The sequence below is a fragment of the Dasypus novemcinctus genome, chromosome 10 (assembly GCF_030445035.2).
Source record: "Dasypus novemcinctus isolate mDasNov1 chromosome 10, mDasNov1.1.hap2, whole genome shotgun sequence".
Lineage (NCBI taxonomy): Eukaryota > Metazoa > Chordata > Mammalia > Cingulata > Dasypodidae > Dasypus > Dasypus novemcinctus.
In genome coordinates this window covers 105357435-105376513 of record NC_080682.1, presented here as the reverse complement: position 1 = coordinate 105376513, position 19079 = coordinate 105357435, and the positions used below count along the sequence as shown (strand labels likewise).

At 43.5% G+C, this 19079-nt stretch overlaps 1 pseudogene; it reads left to right on the top strand.

Annotated features, from left to right (window-relative positions):
• Positions 1 to 10389: 10389 nt before the first annotated feature.
• Positions 10390 to 11197, top strand: LOC131280254 (small ribosomal subunit protein uS2-like; annotated as a pseudogene).
• The last annotated feature ends 7882 nt before the right edge of the window (positions 11198 to 19079 follow it).

Genomic DNA, 19079 nt, shown 5'->3' with positions numbered 1-19079 from the left:
ACCCGAATACAGCAAGAGATACATTTTTCTCAAGTGCACATGGATCATTCTCCAAGATAGACCATATGCTAGGCCACAAAGAAAGGCTCAATGAATTCAGAAAGATCAAAATCATACAAAATAATATCTCTGACCACAGTGGAGTGAAGCTGGAAATCTGCAAGGGCCAGAGGGCCAGATTTCACACCAAGATATGGAAATTAAACAGGACACTCTTAGAAAAACAGTGGGTCAAAGAGGAAATCTCAAAAGAAATTAATAACTACCTTGAAACTAATGAAAATGATAACACAACATACCAAAACTTATGGGATGCAGCAAAAGCAGTACTGAGAGGGAAATTTATAGCCATAAATTCATACATCAAAAAAGAAGAAAGAGCCAAAATTGAAGAACTAACTGCACATTTGGAGGAATTAGTAAAAAAACAACAAAGTAACCCCACAGGAGGAAGAAAGAAAGAAAGAACAAAGATAAGAGCAGAACTAAATGAAATAGAAAATAAGAAAGCACTTGAAAAGATAAATAAAACCAAGAGCTGGTTCTTTGAGAAGATCAATAAAATTGACAAACTCTTTAGCTAGACTAACAAAGGAAAAAAGAGAGAAGAAGCAAATACACAAAATAAGAAATGAGAAAGGAGATATCACCACTGACCCCACAGAAATAAAGACTATCATAAGCGGATACTTTGAAAAACTATATTCCAACAAAAATGACAATTCAGAGGAAATGCACAAATTCTTAGAAACACATAAGCAGCCTATATTGATGAAAGAAGAAATTGATGATCTCAATAAACCAATCACAAGTAAAGAGATAGAATCAGTCATTAAAAACCTACCAACTAAGAAGAACCCAGGGCCAGACGGCTTCACAGGTGAACTCTACAAAACATTCTGGAAAGAACTAACACCAATCCTGCTGAAACTCTTCCAAAAAATCAAAACAGAAAGAACATTACCTAACTCATTCTACAATGCCAACATTACCCTAGTACCAAATCCAAACAAAGACACCACAAGACAGGAAAATTACAGACCAGTTTCTCTAATGAATCTAGATGCAAAAATCCTCAACAAAATACTTGCTAACCATTTTCAACAACACATTAAATGAATTATACATCATGACCAAGTGGGATTCATTCTGGGTATGCAAAGATGGTTCAACGTAAGAAAATCAATCAACATAATACACCATAAAAACAGATTGAAGGAAAAAAATCACATGATTATATCTATACATGCAGAAAAAGCATTTGACAAAATACAGCACCCTTTCTTGATAAAAACACTGCAAAAGACTGGAATACAAGGAAATTTTTTGAACACGATAAAGAGTATATATGAAAAACCCACAGCCAACATCGTTTACAATGGTGAAATCCTAAAATACTTCCCTCTAAGATCAGGAGCAAGACAAGGATGCCCACTCTAACCTCTTCTATTTAACATTGTCTTAGAAGTACTTGCTTGAGCACTGAGGCAAGAACCAGATATAAAAGGCATTCATATTGGAAAAGAAGAAGTCAAAATTTCATTATTTGCAGATGACATGATCCTATACATAGAAAACCCTGAGAGGTCTACAACAAAGCTTCTAGAACTCATAAATGAGTTTAGTAAAGTCATAGGTTATAAGATCAATGCACAAAAATCAGTAGCATTTCTGTACACCAACAATGAGCAAGCTCAGGCTATCAAGAAACAAATACCATTTACAATAGTAAATCAAAAAATCAAATATCTAGGAATAAATTTAACTAAAGATGTAAAAAACTTATACACAGAGAACTACACAAGACTGTTCAAGAAAATCAAAACAGACCTAAATAAATGGAAGAATATTCCCTGTTCATGGATAGGAAGACTAAATATCATTAAGATGTCTATCCTACCAAAACAGATCTACACATTCAATGCAATCGCAATCAAAATCAACACAGAATTTTTTAAGGAACTAGAAAAACTAGCTATGAAATTTATTTGGAAAGGAAAGAGGCCCCAAATAGCCAAAGGCATATTGAAAAAGAAAAATGAAATTGGAGGAATCACACTATCTGACTTCAAAACATACTACAAAGCTACAGTCATGAAAACAGCATGGTATTGGAACAAGGAGAGACACATAGACCAATGGAACTGAACTGAGAGTTCTGATATAGATCCTCATATATATAGTCATATAATATTTGATAAAGCCACCAAACCCTCTCAACTGAGAGAGAATGGACTATTCAACAAATGCTGCCTGGAGAACTGGATATCCATATGTAAAAGAATGAAAGAGGATTACCATCTCACACTTTATACAAAAATTAACTCAAGATGGATCAAAGACCTAAATAAAAGAGCCAAGACCATAAAGACTTTGGAAAGCAGTGTAGGGAAGCATATACAAGACCTGGTAATAGGAAATGTCTTCATGAACTTCACATCACAAGCATGAGCAGCGAAAGAACAAATAGATAAATGGGACCTCCTCAAAATTAAAGACTTCTGCACATCAAAGGAATTTGTCAAGAAAGTGAAAAGAGAGCCTGCACAATGGGAGAAAATATTTGGTAACCAAATATTGGACAGGAGACTTATAAACTGCATATATAAAGAACTCCTATATCTTGAAAATAAAAAGACAAACAACCCATTTAAAAAATGGGAAAAAGATTTAAACAGACACTTCTCCAAAGAAGAAATACAAATGGCTAAAAGGCACATGAAAAAATGCTCCAAATCTCTAGTTATCAGGGAAATGCAAATCAAAACTACAATGAGATACCATCTTAATTGTATCTTAATTAAGATTGGTGGCTATAAAAAACTCAGAAGACTGCAAATGCTGGAGAGGATGTGGAGGAATGGGAACACTCATCCACTGCTGGTAGGAATGCAGATGGATCCACCCATTCTGGAGGACAGTCTGGCAGTTTCTCAAAAAACTAGCCATAGATTTGCCATATGACCCAGCAATTCCACTGCTGGGTATATACCCAATAGAACTGAAAACAAGGACACAAACTGATATATGCACACCAATGTTCATAGCAGCATTGTTCACTATTGCTAAAAGTTGGAATCAACCCAAATGCCCATAGACAGATGAATGGATAAATAAAATGTGGTATACACATACAATGGAATACTACTCAGCTTTAAGAACAAATACACTACAAACACATGTGATAACATGAATGAATCTTGAGAACCATATGTTGAGTGAAGCAACCCAGACATTGAAGGACAAATACTACATGACCTCAATAATATGAAGTAAGTAAACCAAGCTGCCTCAGAGAGCTAGAAACTGGATGATAGGCTTACAGGAAATTGGGGGGTAGAGGAAGGATGTAAGCTGACACCTACATGGGTGAAATCTATGATAAGCTGGAGGTAAGTATTTGTACAAGGAAGGGATAAAATGGGGGGATAGGGTTACCTTTGGGTGGGGCTTTGTGGGCTTGAGGGTGGCTAGGGATGGGAGGATGGGTAATATTGCCCAAGAAAATGGGGGGAGGGTGAGGCAACATACAAACATAGGAGATTGTCAGGTATTTGGTTGAAAGTATAATGCTGAGAAAACCTTTTCAAAAATATAATAAGGAAAGTTACCTGTTTAAGATGCTTAAAGGGGATAATCTGATGCAGGACAGGCTCCTAGGGAATATGTGAATGCTCATTTTGCCATAATGGGTTATATCATTGGATAGAGACCCATATAATGAGAGTGAAGGTATACCCACATCCTGGGGAGGACTGATGCCATCAAATAGAGGGAACTGTATCTCTCAAGAGAAATGGTGTCTCCCAGGGCATTAGGGCAGTTGACCATGTCAGGCCCTCAACACTGTTGCAGTTGTCTCTGGGCATGGCCCTTCAGGCAATGAGGATTGACTGTCACTGTGGGCCCTAAGGGGAGGGGAAGGAGGTGTTGAATAGATGGAAGCAATGTAACTGTGTGGGCAATAGAGGTGTTTCACAAGAGTACGCAAGGATGGATATAAGATATGTAAAGTTACACTGAAGGTATATGGGGGCTGATGGGCTAAAATGTAAATTGTAATGTAAAACATAAGATAACTAAAAATTTAGAAAACTGTATAGTCTAAAATATAAACCACAATGTGAACACAAGTGTTGCCTTGTTTGAAGGCTATTGTCTCAGTGTCTGCACATCAGTTTCAGTAAATATAGTATGAATATGTAAGAAGATTATTGCTGTGAAGGGAAGGGGGTTTTGTGTTGGATGTGTGGGAGTAGTACTGTATATTGTATATATGAATTACTGTGATCTAAAACTCTTGTGAAGATAAGCTTAATAATTAGACAAAAGAAAAGGAAAAGATGGGACGTAGACACTGAGGAAAGGACGGGTGGTTGCCTTGCCGATTTGCATGAAGGGCAACACTTATTGTGGTGATGGAAGGCAAAACATTGAAAACAAAGCTTTTGAATTTTATAATTTTTTGATACCCCAATTTATTTTTACCGTAATTTTCCCAAATTAATATGTGTTCTGTATCTGACCTTTAAATTCATTGCTATATTCCATTTTACTATTAAGGGAACCTGGCAATATATTGGGCTTCACTTTTCAGGAAGTTTTGGATCACAGAGAGGTTCAACAATGGCAGTGGAGGAATATTGGTGTGGGATGTTATTGACAGGGGACACACGGTTGGCAGGGAGTTTTACAGGGCATATATCCAGGGTACATAAAAATGTTTGGATATTTTCATAGTGGATACAATTAAAAACAACAACTGAGGGAGTGCTGAGTTCCTAGCCAGGGGAGCTCTATCACAGTCCTTAAAGGAATAGCAACAATCCCCCAAGTGCAATGATAATGACCAAAAAAGAATGAAGGTCCAACAATGAGCCCTTGACACTAATGACTATGCTTGTGAGCCTGTACACCTAAAATAAGAAAAGGCCCAGAGCTGCAGGGTGCTCCTGAGAGCCTCCATGTTGCTCAAATGTGGCCAGTCTCGAAGCCAAACTCAGCATGTAAATGTGTTGCTTTCCCCCCAGAATGGGACATGACTCCTGGGGATGAGCCTCCCTGGCACCGAGGGATTACTACCAAGTACCAGCTGATGATGTAACTAGAAAATGACCTTGAATAAAGGGTCAACTCGGACCAGCAGACTCTCTCAGTCTACGTATAATACCAGGAGTTAAAAATGCTTTTTGACCTGAATAAAAGGGGGAAATGGAAAGGACAAATGAGTTTATATGACTTTGAGTCTCCAAAAAGTGCTGGGAGGTTATCAGAGGGGTTGCCCTTATGCACACCTCAGCAGAGTCCCAGAGACAGCTAAAGTAGATACAACCCCAGGTATTGGTTCTTCTGAGGGCTACCAAGACCCACAGGTTCTATGGTCATGGCAGATGGAGTTCAGTGCCATGTAAGTTGGCCCTTCTTTGGAGTTTGTGTTTCTGTGTGGTGGAGCTGGGCTCAGATGTGGTCTTTTTTCACAAGCCTCTCCTGTTACTTTTACCAGAACTGTAGTTGGTGCTGGGGTTTAATATATACCCAGGGGATCTGAATCTCTGGACTGACCATATGATAGCCAGGTCCTGAGCCTCAACAGACTTCAGCTCCTACACTCTGGGTTGTTGGACTTACCCCACTCAGCTACCATGGAGGTGAAGAAGGTCAACCACCACACCAGGGAGCCAAGAGTGCCTACAACTGAAAGCAGGAGGATTGCATCCAGCATCCATGTGGAATCTAAGCCCCCTCTTGATATAGATGTGGAGTGGACACAACCATTCCAAGGTCCACAGGATGGAGGAATAGAATATGGATTAGAGTGGACTTACGGATATTCTATTCATGAACTATTGTGATTAATAATCGAAGAAAATCTGGCATTGGCGTGTAGAAAGTGGCCATGGTGGCTGCTGGGTGTGGGGAAGGGGAGGAAGAGATGAGATGTGTAGGCATTTTCGGGACTTGGAATTGTCCTGGGTAATGCTGCAGGGACAGTTACCGGACATTGTATGTCCTCCCATGGCCCACTGGATGGAACATGGGAGAGTGTGGGCTATGATGTGAACCATTGACCATGACGTGCAGTGGTGCTCAGAGATGTATTCACGAAATGCAATGAATGTCTCATGATGATGGAGGATTTTGTTGCTATGGGGGGAGGAGTGGGGTGAGGCGGGTGGGGGGTATAAGGGGACCTAATATTTTTTTAATGTAATATTTAAAAAAAAGAGACAAACAAAAAAAGTCCAAAAATAAAAAAGGAAACAAAATGTAACCAATAATCTAAGGAGACACAATAGGACATAATCTTCACACCAGCAAATCTAATACCCTTTCTTTATTTTGTAAACGACATTCTGTGCTCCTTCTAAGAAAATCCTTTCACTTCCTCACTGAATCTCATCCACTCTTCCTTATTCCAAGTCTTTGCTCCTGTGTTTTTCTTCTATCCTGCTTTAGTAATTTTTTTCTCTATCACTGCCACGAACACTCTAACATTGTGGTTTGAAGCTGTTTATAACCCAGAAAAACATGTTCTTAAAGTTAATTCATTCGTGGGTGTGTGCATCCATGATAAGTACGTCCTTTTGATGAGGCCAGTTCTGTTTAGGTTTGGCCCACCTCGTTCAGGATGGGTCTTGATCCTATTTTTGGACTCCTTTATAAAGAATGAATTCAGACCTGAGAGAGAAAGCCATGGAAGCAAGAAGCTGACATCAACAAAACCTGGAAGAGAAGAGAGAGACCAGCAGATGTTGCCATGTGCCTTGCCAAGTGCCAGAAGAGGCAAGGATTGCCAGCAACCAGTCTTCTAGAAGAAAGCATTGCCTTGATGATGTCTTGACTTGGACATTTTCCTGGCCACAACACCATGAATGAATAAATTCCCATTGTGTAAGCCAACTCATTTCCTGGTGTTTGCTTTGAGCAGCTGTCTTATTTTGCTACAGGGCTGCCAAAGGAAAGTACAAGAAATGGATTGGTTTTTATAACAGGAAATTTATTAGGGGTAAAGACTTTCAGTTCCTAGAGTCTGAAATGTCTAAATCAAGGTATCAGCAGGGATGCTTTTAACAAAGTCAGCTACTGGTTATTTGGGGTCCTGCCACATGGTGAAGATGGCCACCAATATCTGCTAAAGTCCCTGCCTTCCCCTCCAGTATCTACCATCTCCCAGAGCTCAGCTTTGGGAAAGCTTGAGCTGCTCCAACGGCCCAGCCTCTTGGGGACTTTGTGCTTAAGCTCTGGCTGCTAATAATCCTCGAGTCCTCCTTGCACACTGTAGGGTCAAAAATAGCAGCGCTCCCTTTCCTTGTGTCTCTTTCTCCATTTATATCAACTTCAGTAAGAGGGCAGAGTCACGCCTCCCTGACGGAGTCCCATCAGAAGGGTCTCACACCCACAGGAATGGATTAGTTCAAGAACATAATCTTTTTCTCTTGGGATTCATAAAAGAACTTCAAACAGCCATCCTCCACCCTCTGAATCCCAAAAGGCACGTTCTTTACATGTGCAAAATACATTCATTATATCACAATATTTCAAACACCTTAATCATTTCAGTAGCAATGCTAAGTACAAAATCTCATAAAAATCAGTTAGAGGCATACAATTTGTCTTGGGGCAAAGTTCCCCTCTGGCTGTAAATCTGTGAAACTTAGAAAACAGGTTATCTGATTCTAATATACAAGGAGGGACAGTCACAGGATAAACATTTGCATTACCATAAGGAGCAATTGGCAGGAGAACAGGCTTCATGGGTCCCAAACAGTTCTGAAAACCTGCAGGGCATACTCCCCTAGATTTCAAAGTCTGAACATCATCTCTAGACTGATGTCTTCTCCTCAGGGCTTTGTGGGGGCCCACCCCTTCCAAGGGCTTCCCAGCAGCAGTCCTCTCTGGTCCATCCTCATCAAGCATCTGAGTTCCTTACAATCAATTGACTGAAGAAGAGAAAACTTGGACCTGGTTTCCAGATAGTTCTGCACAATATGCAGGTATCACCTGGAAGTGGACAACAGTAACACAGCAGCCCCTTTCTGGAACATCCCTGAAGGACAGTGGTGAGAGGAAATCCTCCCAGTGGGCAGAACTTAGGGCACTGCACCGGGTTGTTCATTTTGCTAGGAAGGAAATGGCATGAGGTGCATTTGTACATGGATTCATGGGCTTTTGCCAATGGTTTGGCTGGATGGTCAGGGGCTTGGAAGGAACATGATTGGAAAACTGGTGACAGAGAGGACTGGGGAAGAGGTATGTGGATAGACCTTTCGGAGTGGGCAAAAATATGAAGATATGTGTCCCACGTGAATACTCATCAGAGGGTGACTTCAGCAGAGGAAGATTTTAATAATCAAGGGATAAGATGACGTGCTCTGTGGCTAGCACTCAGCCTCTTTCCCCAGCCACTCCTGTCATTGCCCAATGGGCTCATGTGCAAGGTGGCCATAGTGGTAGGGATGGAGATTATTCATGGGCTCAGCAACATGGACTTCCCCTCACCAAGGTCCACCTGTTTACAACCGCTGCTGAGTGTCCAGTCAGCCAGCAGCAAAGACCCACATTCAGCCCCTCAAGTTGATCAGCCTGCTACCTGGTGGCAGGTTGATTACATTGAACCATTTGCTTCATGGAAGGGGCAGTGATTTGTTCTACTGGAATAGATTCATACTCTGGATATGGGTTTGCCTTCCCTTCACGCAATGTTTCTTCCAAAATTACCCTCTGTGGACTCACCAAATGTCTTATCTACAGCCATGGCATTCACCCAGCATTGCTTCTGAACAATGAACCCACTTCACAGCAAAGGGTGTGTGGGAATGGGCACATTCTCATGGAATTCACTCGTCTTACCATGATCCCCATCATCCTGAAGCAGCTGGATTGATAGAACAGTGGAATGGCCTTTTGAAGACTCAATTACTATACCAACTGGGCTGCAGTACCTTGCAGGGCTGGGGCAATGTTCTCCAGGAGGCTGTGTATGCTCTAAACCAGTGTCCATTCTATGATGCTCTTTCTTCCATCGCCACCATTCATGGGTCCAGGAATCAAGGGGTGAATGGGTAATAGTGAATGGTAATAGTGAATGGGAGTAGTGCCATTCACTATTACCTGTAGTGATCTATGAGTGTGGCAGTTTGCGATTATTTATCAACCCCAAAAAAGAGAAGGATTATGTTTGTAAACTGGTCTGTTCCTCTGGGTGTGATACCCTTTGATTATATTAAATTCAAAGGTTTTAAGTTTACTTGATTAAATCACCTTAGGGCTTTGATTCAACCACGTCAGTAAGGCATGACTCAGGTTAGTCCCTGCCCCCTTGGTGGGCTGACAGAAACAGACACTCACTCAAGAAGACACAGCAGGAAGAGAGAGAGCTTCATAGATAACAGAGGAGAGAAGGCTCAAACAGCTAAAGCCTGGGGAGAGATGAACCGTTCACCTGATAGTTTGTAGCTGAAAAGTCCAGAGCAGCGGAGCAGCTGATAAGGCTGGGAAGGAAATGAGCCCTTTGCTAGACTGATACAGGAAGCCCTGAGAGATGAATCCTATGCCAGCCTACAGCTTAGATCAGAAGAAACTGGGCCCATGGATCCTTAAGAGGAAAAAGGAAGGAAAGACCAGGCAGAGATCACTCGCCATCTTGCTTCAACATGTGGCAAAAGACCTTGGTGAGAAAATAGCCTTGAGTTGGTTTCTTAAGAGCCAACTGTAGGTTTTTATCCCAAATATATACCTTTTATAAAAGCCAACACATTTCTGGTACTTTGCATCAGCATCCCTTTGACTGAAAATTTTTGCTTCCTGTCCCTGCAAACTTCAGCTCAGCTGGTCTACAGGTCTTAGTTCCAAAAGAAGGAATGCTTCCACCAGGAAATACGATTACATTGAAATGGATGTTAAGACTACCACTTGGCCACTATGGGAAGGGAATTACTGGGAATTACTGTACTGCCTGGGAAAGTCTATCCTATCCAGGGGAAATTAGACTGCAAGTACACAGTGGAGACAAAGAAGAATTTTCCTGGAATACAAGAGACCGCCTAGGACACCTCTTAGTACTGCCATGCCCGGTGATTAAAGTCAATGGAAAACTGCAACAACTCAATACAGGCAGGACTGAAAAAGGCCCAGAATCTTCAGGAATGAAGGCTTAGGTCACCCCACCAGGCAAAGAACCAGGGCCAGCTGAAGTGCTTGCTGAGGGTAGAGGGAACTTGGAATGAGTAGTGGAAGAAGGTAGTGATAAATACAAACTTCAACCACATTACCAGTTACAGAATCAAGGCCTGTAATGGCCATAAATATTTCACCCTTGCCTTTCTGCACTACCCAGAGAGGGGTCTATATGGCTGTTGCCCCTTTGCCTTAACTCAAAGGGAAACTTAAACAATCTCCGGAGTCCTTGATGTCCTACAGATGATGAAAGAGGATGTCCTCAAATTCCTTGGGGCAGAACCCACTTAGGGGGCACCAACACTGACTTCCAAATGGAACAGCATATCTCAAAAGGAAAAGTAATGGCGCCTGCATCGTAAATCTGAAGACGGCCTGGGAGAAGCTTCAGTTGGTGGTTCATGTCATTGCTGCCATTGAAAACCCTGCTGGTGTCAGTGTCATATCTTCCAGGAATACTGCCCAGTGGGCCATGCTGAAGGTTGCTGCCACCACTGGAGCTACCCCTATTGCTGGGCGCTTCACTCCTGGAACCTTCACCAGCCAGATTCAGGCAGCCTTCCAGGAGCCACGTCTTCTGGTGGTGACCAATGCCAGGCTGACCACCAGCCTCTCACGGAGGTGTCCTATGCTCACCTGCCCACCATTGCTCGGTGTGACGTAGATTCTCCTCTGCCCTAGGGGGATGCCTTCACCACATGCAACAGCAAAGGAGCTTACCCGGGAGTGTGAGGTGGTGGATGCTGGCCCGGCAAGTTCTGCACATGCATGGCCCCATCTCCCATGAGCACCCATGGGTGATCATGTCGGATCTCTACTTCAACAGAGATCCTGAAGAGATTGCAAAGAAAGAGCAGGCCGTGCTGAGAAGGCTGTGGAGCTTCTGGGTGAATGGGCCACTCCTGCTCCTGAAGTCCCTGCCCCTCAGCCCAAGGTGGCAGACTGGTCTGAGGGTGAGCAGGTGCCCTCCACGCCTGCTCCGCATTCCCCGCTGCAGCCTGGCTGCTCCCCCTGCACCTGAAGCCTGGCCTGCAGCCCCTGCTGCTCAGGCCCCCAGTGGGCAGGAACAGCACGAGGGGGCAGAAGCTGATCTTCACAGGCTCCAACAGAAAGTGGAAATAAGGTTCCAGGAAATGAATCAGTTTCTACTTTTAAAAAATGTCATCCTTCTCTTGTTATGTACATATACATAAAAAGAATATATTTGTTTTATTCCCTGTCTTTCCCCCTTATCATATGACATAAGTTGTATTAGTTTCACATCTTAGTATTAGAGGATATCAAGTTTAAGAGTGAATATTACCCAAGGAATTGTACCCTATTCTACAGGGATTTAGTGCACTTACAATTGTATGCAGGACAGTTGAGTAACATTAGGCAGAAATATTAATGTATATGTGTGTGTGTGTATCTGTTCTTGTTTTTATTATAAATTAAGTACCTCTAAGTATGGTTTAAGACGATGTGTATGGCTGCCAAGTTGACAAGGGGTGGACTATGATGATCAGGTTAATATGTCAACTTGACCAGGTCATGGTTCCCAGTTGTCTGGTCAAGCAAGCCCTGGGCTAATTGTAATAAAAGGGCATATCATAGACTTTAATCATCAGTGAGTTGATTGCATCTATGGCTGATTACATCTACAATCAACTGAGGAGATTGCCTTCCACAACGAATGCTGTCTCATCCAAACAGTTGGAGCCTAAAAGGAGAAATGATTTCAGCATTCAGGGAGAGAATTTCCAACTCTAAGGGACCCTCACGCCTCCCCTGGAGCTCTTTTGTTTATTTTTTGTTTTTGGTGGGTCGGTGCTTTGAGTTGTTGCCTGGCCTTTCCCAGCCCCTCCCATTTCCTAGCAGCCAGCTGCGTGGAGTCCCTGTGCCCTCGTGACCCCTCACGAAACTCCCACCTGCAGAGTCAGCAGACTGGGGTGGGGCTGTCTCTGTTATTGTCACTAAAGCAGAGGCCCGGGCAGAAAGAGTGTGAGACGCTAGGGCGCGGAATGGGGAGGTCGCGCCTCAGCGCCTTTTCCCCTGCAGTGTGTGCACTTAGCTGGTAGTTGGCTGCCCCGGGTGAAATGGGCCCCGACTCCCCCTCCCCTCGGAAAGCAGTGCGTGCTTAGTCAGGGGGCCCTTTCCCTGCCGGTGCGGTCCTTTAAGGTGGATTTCCCCTTGCAAAGTCTCTTCTGCCCTTGTCCACAGGACACATAGTATGATCATTAGGTGCTCCGTCTCCCAGCCATTTTCTAGGGAAAACCCTGGACACGGGCCCTGAGAGCCACCAGCAGCTTTGAAGAATGGGACGCCTTTCAAGAAGCTTGATCTTGGAGGTCTCAGCGTGAGAACTTACAGAGCCGGGAAAGGTAATAGCTAAAAAATGGACTTACTAAAAATTTCTTCCTTTAACAACTTTGAAATTAATACACTAATTAAAAGTTTTCTATTACTCTAATTTTAAAAGTTTACTCTTTACACTTAGTTCCCTGAAGAACATTAACCAAACCTTCTCCATCTTATTCCTTACAGGAACAAGATAACATCTCAAAGCAAAACCAGACAGAATGGTGTAAATCTATGGAGACAAAAAGCTTGATATCCTTAAGCAGTTAGCTAAGAAGGAGTCATAAAAACCTTGCTCAACTGGCTAATTAACCACTGAAACCAAGGACAAATTTAATGTGTTTGAGACAATTCAGGACTGAAAAGTTGCACGCATCCCCGTTTTCTTTGCCTTTAAAAACTCCTGTTCCCATTCTCACTTTGAGCTGGTTTTGGGAAAATTCCCCCGGTTCCTTGCTGTGCGCTCTGAGTAAATCGCCTTCTCACTGAGAAACATGTTTTCCTGTGAAAAATCAGGACCTTTGAAGGTCCTGGATTTTGGCAAACCCAAGACAGCAACCAGAAGGGCAACTGAGCCTCTGGCGCTTGTCTTCCAGGTGCACAGGGCCCGGGTGTGACCCTTCTCTGGCCCTCACAACACCCTGCAACCCCACTCAAGGTCAGCAAATAGCGTAAGCTTTGGACCCTGTGGATGTGGCTCTTACTAAGCTTCCTCGTGTCTAATATTTTAGTAAGGACTGCTCCTTCCATGATTGAGTGTATAATAGAGTGCCTGGGCAGTGGGGTGGGAAAGGTGGGAGATGGGGGTGTCAGAGCAGGGAAAGTTCCTTGCAACTAGGCTGGGAAGTCTGGGATCGCTTTCATCAAGCGGTTCAGCCATCGGAGCACCAGCCTTCACTGAGCCTCACATGGCCCAGGCATCGAGGACACCTCTGATGAAAAAGGCCCGGTTCCATCCTCTCCGAGCTTCTAATGCAAGAGGAGCTTCTTGATTTCCGTTTGCCCCAGCCATCTGGGGTGAGAAGCCCAGGAGGAAGAAGCTGGGTGAGCTGTTCCTTTCCATGGTTCTCTGTTCCCAACTGACTCCTGGGCCCCAGGGACAGGGCAGCCCCTCAGGCTGGACCCAGAGCAACTGTTTCTATGAAGTCAGGGAATCAAGCGCAGGGGAGAGAGCAGCACTAGATGATGGGCTTGCTTCCTGGGCAGAGAACAAAATGGAGCCTTTGACTTCCTGTATGATTCTTTATAGCCCATGACCTACACCTACCCATCCCTGCCTGTCTTGTGGTGAAGATGTGGGTCCCCTATGTTAGAGGAAAGGAAACTGGCTGAAGGGGAAGAGTTTTCCCTGCATCTCACAGCAGGCCAGAAGGGGGAGCCCTGAGAATTGCCCAGCATCTCTAAAGGCCCAGCTAAGCATTACCTTTTCTAAGGCATCTTTTCTGATCACCCACATTTACCTACCTCTCATTGAGAGTATGTCCTGCAAGCTCTGAAAGCAGCTTGAATCACCTGCGAGACAACATCTGAGGCAGATGTTATCTCCTGTGAAACACTGCCTGGCCAAGAAGTCTTGCTGAAACAGTGACTCTAGAGAGCCTGAGCTGCACAGGGGTCAGGGAGAGAATGAAACTGAGGGATTGTGTCGGAGTCTTGGTTGGTGACCCGAGGTAACGTGAATGAAAGACAAAGAAAGATTGGGTTCAGGGGATCTGAGAGCATTGATTTCTCAAGCTCATCAGACAACTTAATTGAGTCGAGGGGCTAGTATATATACCCCTAACATACATGACATTCAGCACAAAATCAAGTTACCTATTACCCTTACCTCATTCTATATTAACTAGTGATTGATAAACACCAACAAACTTTACTGGAACTATTATTATAAAAATCAGTAACTATACTCATAAATCCTGTTACTCAGGTTGTTCTGTTCTATATGTATTGTTCTGCCTGCAGGTGTGTCTTCCCAGCCAAGACTGTGCTCTGCACCAATAATCATAAGGGACAGCTTGACTCAGTGGTCAAGGAAGTAACTTGCTTCCATGGAAACAACATGCCTTTGTTTCCCACATTTCCCCCTTTTTGTTTTAGTCAGGGTGACTGTGCCTGTCTTAGGTTGCCCCCCAGGGGGTCTTACCCATCATTGACTACCAGCCAAGCTCACTGACTTTGGGGTACTATTGTAGTGTTTTAGCAAGTACTAGGTTATTAGCCTGTCCCATTGTGTCCACACGGTGCAATCTCTGGCAAACACCTTTACCCAGGCAAGCGACAACCATGAGCAACAGGATTAATACACATATCCCTATTCCTAAGCAGATAAGGAATGCTGAGACTTCCACCAATCAACAGGATTAAACTTATTTAAATGTGAAATCAAATCATTAAAGATGTCCTTATCACTATCTACATATATCTGATTATGAGACATTTCTAAAATCTTTTTCTGCAATTCCTCAATTTCTAATGACATATTTCCTTTGTGTCCTAACAAATGATTTCTGATCTTATTCCATTGAAACATAGAAATGTTATAATCCAAAGGAGTAATACAAAAATTACTTTCATTCCAATCACATTTCAATCCTCTTAACAAATTCAAATGATAAACTTGGTCTCCTAAGTGTAAAACAGCAGATTCCAAATCACTAACTCTGTTATTAAGTCCTTTATCAATGTGCTCCTGACTATGCCATAAGTCACTTGCATTCTTGTGCCAATCATGCACGTATTGCTGTGTCTGCACCATCTCATGCAATGCAACAGCAGCAGTGGCAGCACCAGTGATGACACCAATGAAGCCAAGAATGCCAGCTATGAGAAGTCCCAAAAATCTCTTAGATCGTTTCAACAGTCCTTGAGCCAGGTGGAAAAGAAGATGACTTTCAGGTGATGACTGCCACATCCGATTCATTTTCACCAGGATCCACACTCCTCGTCTTCAGTGAGCCACGGTGATAATATCTCCATTCTGTAAAATATTCTCAGACAAGCAAGTATACAAAGCCCCATCCTTATAAAATAAAGCATTTTCAGTAATGGTAGCCTTCCCTACCACAAACACATATGGATCTCTGACACATGGTTGAAAATGATGAATTTGATCTAATTGTAAATATTGTCCATCCATACTTTTATTACCTTTCCATTCAGAAGTAGATGCCACTCCTAAGAAGACTTTCCATATTTGTTTTTGATCATGGACTCCAGTGCTATTGCACCATGGAAAAGGAACCCATTTCCCTATATTTTTCCAATCACTATTATTTTTGGTAAAAATTATTTTTTCATCCAAATCAAGGGAATCATGAAAGGGATACTGCATATTACTAATTTGTTGTCCCATGCTATTTATACCATACCAAATAAATCTGCCCTTATATTTGTTGGGATTCCCCATAGGGGCACTTTCCCAAACTATTCCATAGGAATCATTAAAAATGACAGATCCTCTTCCCACATGGCATTCATACCACCTTTGCATATTACCAGCATTCCTCTTAGGACAACTATAACTTGGATACCATATTCTTGGTATTGATAGGATGGGAATAAAGTTACCAAAGATTTAGTATTATTATGGCTAAAATTGATCATAGTTCTATTTTTCACAGCCATACATGGTGGGTGATTGCCAATGCAAAGAGGTCAGAAATCAAATGGAAGAAGGAGATTATAAATCCTTTGTCCCTCTTCTCGTGGCTTAAGTGGTAACCTATCACCCATGGGTCCAGGAAATATATGAGTTTTATTCAAATAGACAGGAAAAGAAGGATCTTTCCAGGTTAACACTGAAGTAATGGGGGATTAGGGATATACGCCCAATATGTGTAATTACCATTACCATTGCCGGTTTCACTCACTATCAGTAGGATCCATATGTGTACAAGCTTCCACTTCTTCAGTCCTAGATTTAATCCATTTTGCCGGAAGCCAGATTTCTTCTCCATTTTCTGAAATGATAAGAGCATAGCCTCGCCCCCATACTTTAACCCTGCCTTTCTTCCATTCATTACTTAAAACATCTTTCCAAAATACTGGTTGATTCTCAGAGTCTGCAATTTCTGTGGATTTTTAAGAATGTCCAAAATGACATTCAGCCAGTGTCATAGAATCCGGTCGCCTCTCGGGCTGAAGTGTGGTTTGCTGGCCTGGCAGGGGAGCGGCCGTGGTAGGCCTAATTCCGCTGCCCCCATAATAGGGTGGTTGGTCGGGCCCACCGCCACCCCTGAAGGAAGCTCGGCATGGGCGCAGAGTGCCCTCGGGTCTCCCCTTCTCGGCAGCCATGCTTCCGTGGCCGCCCCTCCTCCCAGATGGCGCCACCCGATGCCTTGTGGGGTGGCACCCTTCTTCTTCCTTCTCCCTGCGCAGGCGCAGGGCAGAAAATTCCAGTCTGCCCTTTTCCCCTCCCCCGACAGCAGCAACAGCCAGGCGTGGGCGGAGAAATCCAGTCTGCCCTATTCCCCTCCCCCGACAGCAACAACAGCCAGGTGTGGGCGGAAAAATCCAGCCCGCCCTTTTCCCTTCCCCCGACAGCAGCAACAGCCAGGCGTGGGCGGGAAACTCAAGTCTGCCCTCTACCCCAGCAACAGCAGCCACCAATCCCTAAACCCTGCCCCTTCCCCCAGCAACAGCGACAGCCAATCCCTAACCACCACCCCTCCCCCATCCAGTACCGCCCACTGACCTTTTGCCGGCAACCAATCAGAACAGGGCGTGGCTTCGACCAATCAGCCTTCCCCAGCCCCTATAAAACTGTTGCCTCTCCCTCAGTAAAGTGGACTTGCGTGTTTACCTTGTCTCCGCGGTAGTTCTTCTGCCGTGCGCCCTCCAGTCCTGAGAGCCCCCGACAAGGGCCTGGCCTCCCTTGTCCCCAGTTCGTCGCTGGCTTCTCCGGGCGACCCCTTCGTCGCCTGCTTCTCCGGGCGACCCCTTCGTCGCCGGCTTCTCCGGGCGACCCCTTCGTCGCCGGCTTCGCCGGGCGACCCCGTCAGCCGAACCGCGCAACCCCTTGTGAGACCGATCCCTCGTCTGCTGCCGGACCGACCCCTCGTCCCAAGTGGGACCGACCCCTCATCCCAAGCGGGACCGACCCCTCGTCCAGAGCTGGACCGACCCCTCGTCCGCAGCCAGACCCCACCTCTACCGACCGAGCAAGCCGCCCCAATAGAATCATAAACGTTAAGAAAATTTAAGGTAAATAAAGCTTTAGCCAATTGATCTTTAGGTGATATCATACCATCATCTCCCCCTTTTTGTTTTAAAAGCATAGTCTGGAGAGTATGATGGCATCTTTCAACAATAGCTTGACCTGTTGGATTATGGGGAATGCCGGTAACATGTTCAATAGCATATTTCCCACAAAAGGAAGCAAAGGATTTACTAATGTAAGAGGGTCCATTATCAGTTTTAATTTTTAGAGGGCATCCCATCACAGCAAAAGCAGACCAGAGATGTGAGCGAACATGATGAAACCATTCCCCACTTTGAGCAGTAGCTCACATGAAATGAGAATAAGTGTCAATACAAACATGAACATATTGTAGTTTACCAAAGTATGGAATGTGAGTAACATCCATCTGCCATAATTGATTAGGAGTCAGGCCTCTGGGATTAGTTCCAGCCTGAAAAGGCACTACTGTTTGTGGTCCACAGGTAGGACAAGTACGAATAATTTCCTGCGCTTGTAGTCTAGTAAGCTTTTGATATTTATTTCACAGGCCTTTAGCATTAATGTGAGTTAAAGCATGGTAATCACGAGCACTTTGTAAACACCCCACTAATAAATCAGCTCGAGCATTACTTGCTGTCACAGGACCAGGCAAAGAGGTATGAGAACGTGTATGTGTAATATAAATAGGATGCTGTCTTAATCTAATGAGATGTTGCAAATCAGCAAAAAGTTGAGATAATTCATCAGTAACAAAGATATGAGCCATTTCAATATGCTTAACAGTAAGACATACATATTCAGAATCAGAGACAATATTCAAAGTTTCCTTAAATATTGTTAACACCTTAATGATGGCAGCAAGTTCAGTACGCTGAGCAGACGTGAATGGAGTCTGCCAAGCCTGTTCTTTTCCTTTGGTAACAAATGCTGCTTTCCCATTACTACTGCCATCAGTAAACACTGTACATGCATTTTCTAAAGGTAGAGATTTTATAATCTTAGGTAATATCCAAGGAGTTTTTCATAAGAAAGTAAGTAGGAAAATGATTATCAATAACACCTTGAAAGTCACTGATAGCTATCTGCCATTAAGGGTTGGTTACATATAGATGATGAATTTCTTCCTCTGATAATTCACAAATAATGCGATCAGGGTCAGACCCTTTAAGTTGTATTAAGCGCACACGTCCTTTTGCCAATATATTGATGATTTTTTGTAACTAAGTTTGTAATCTCTTTTGTTTATTATTAGGTAGGAAAATCCACTCCAAAACTCCCTTCTGCCACAGTAAAGCTGTGGGAGATTGCACAGTGGAAAATATAATTAAATCTACAATTTTTCCAGGGTCAATTTGTGTCAACTGTCCTTGTGAAATTCTTTCCT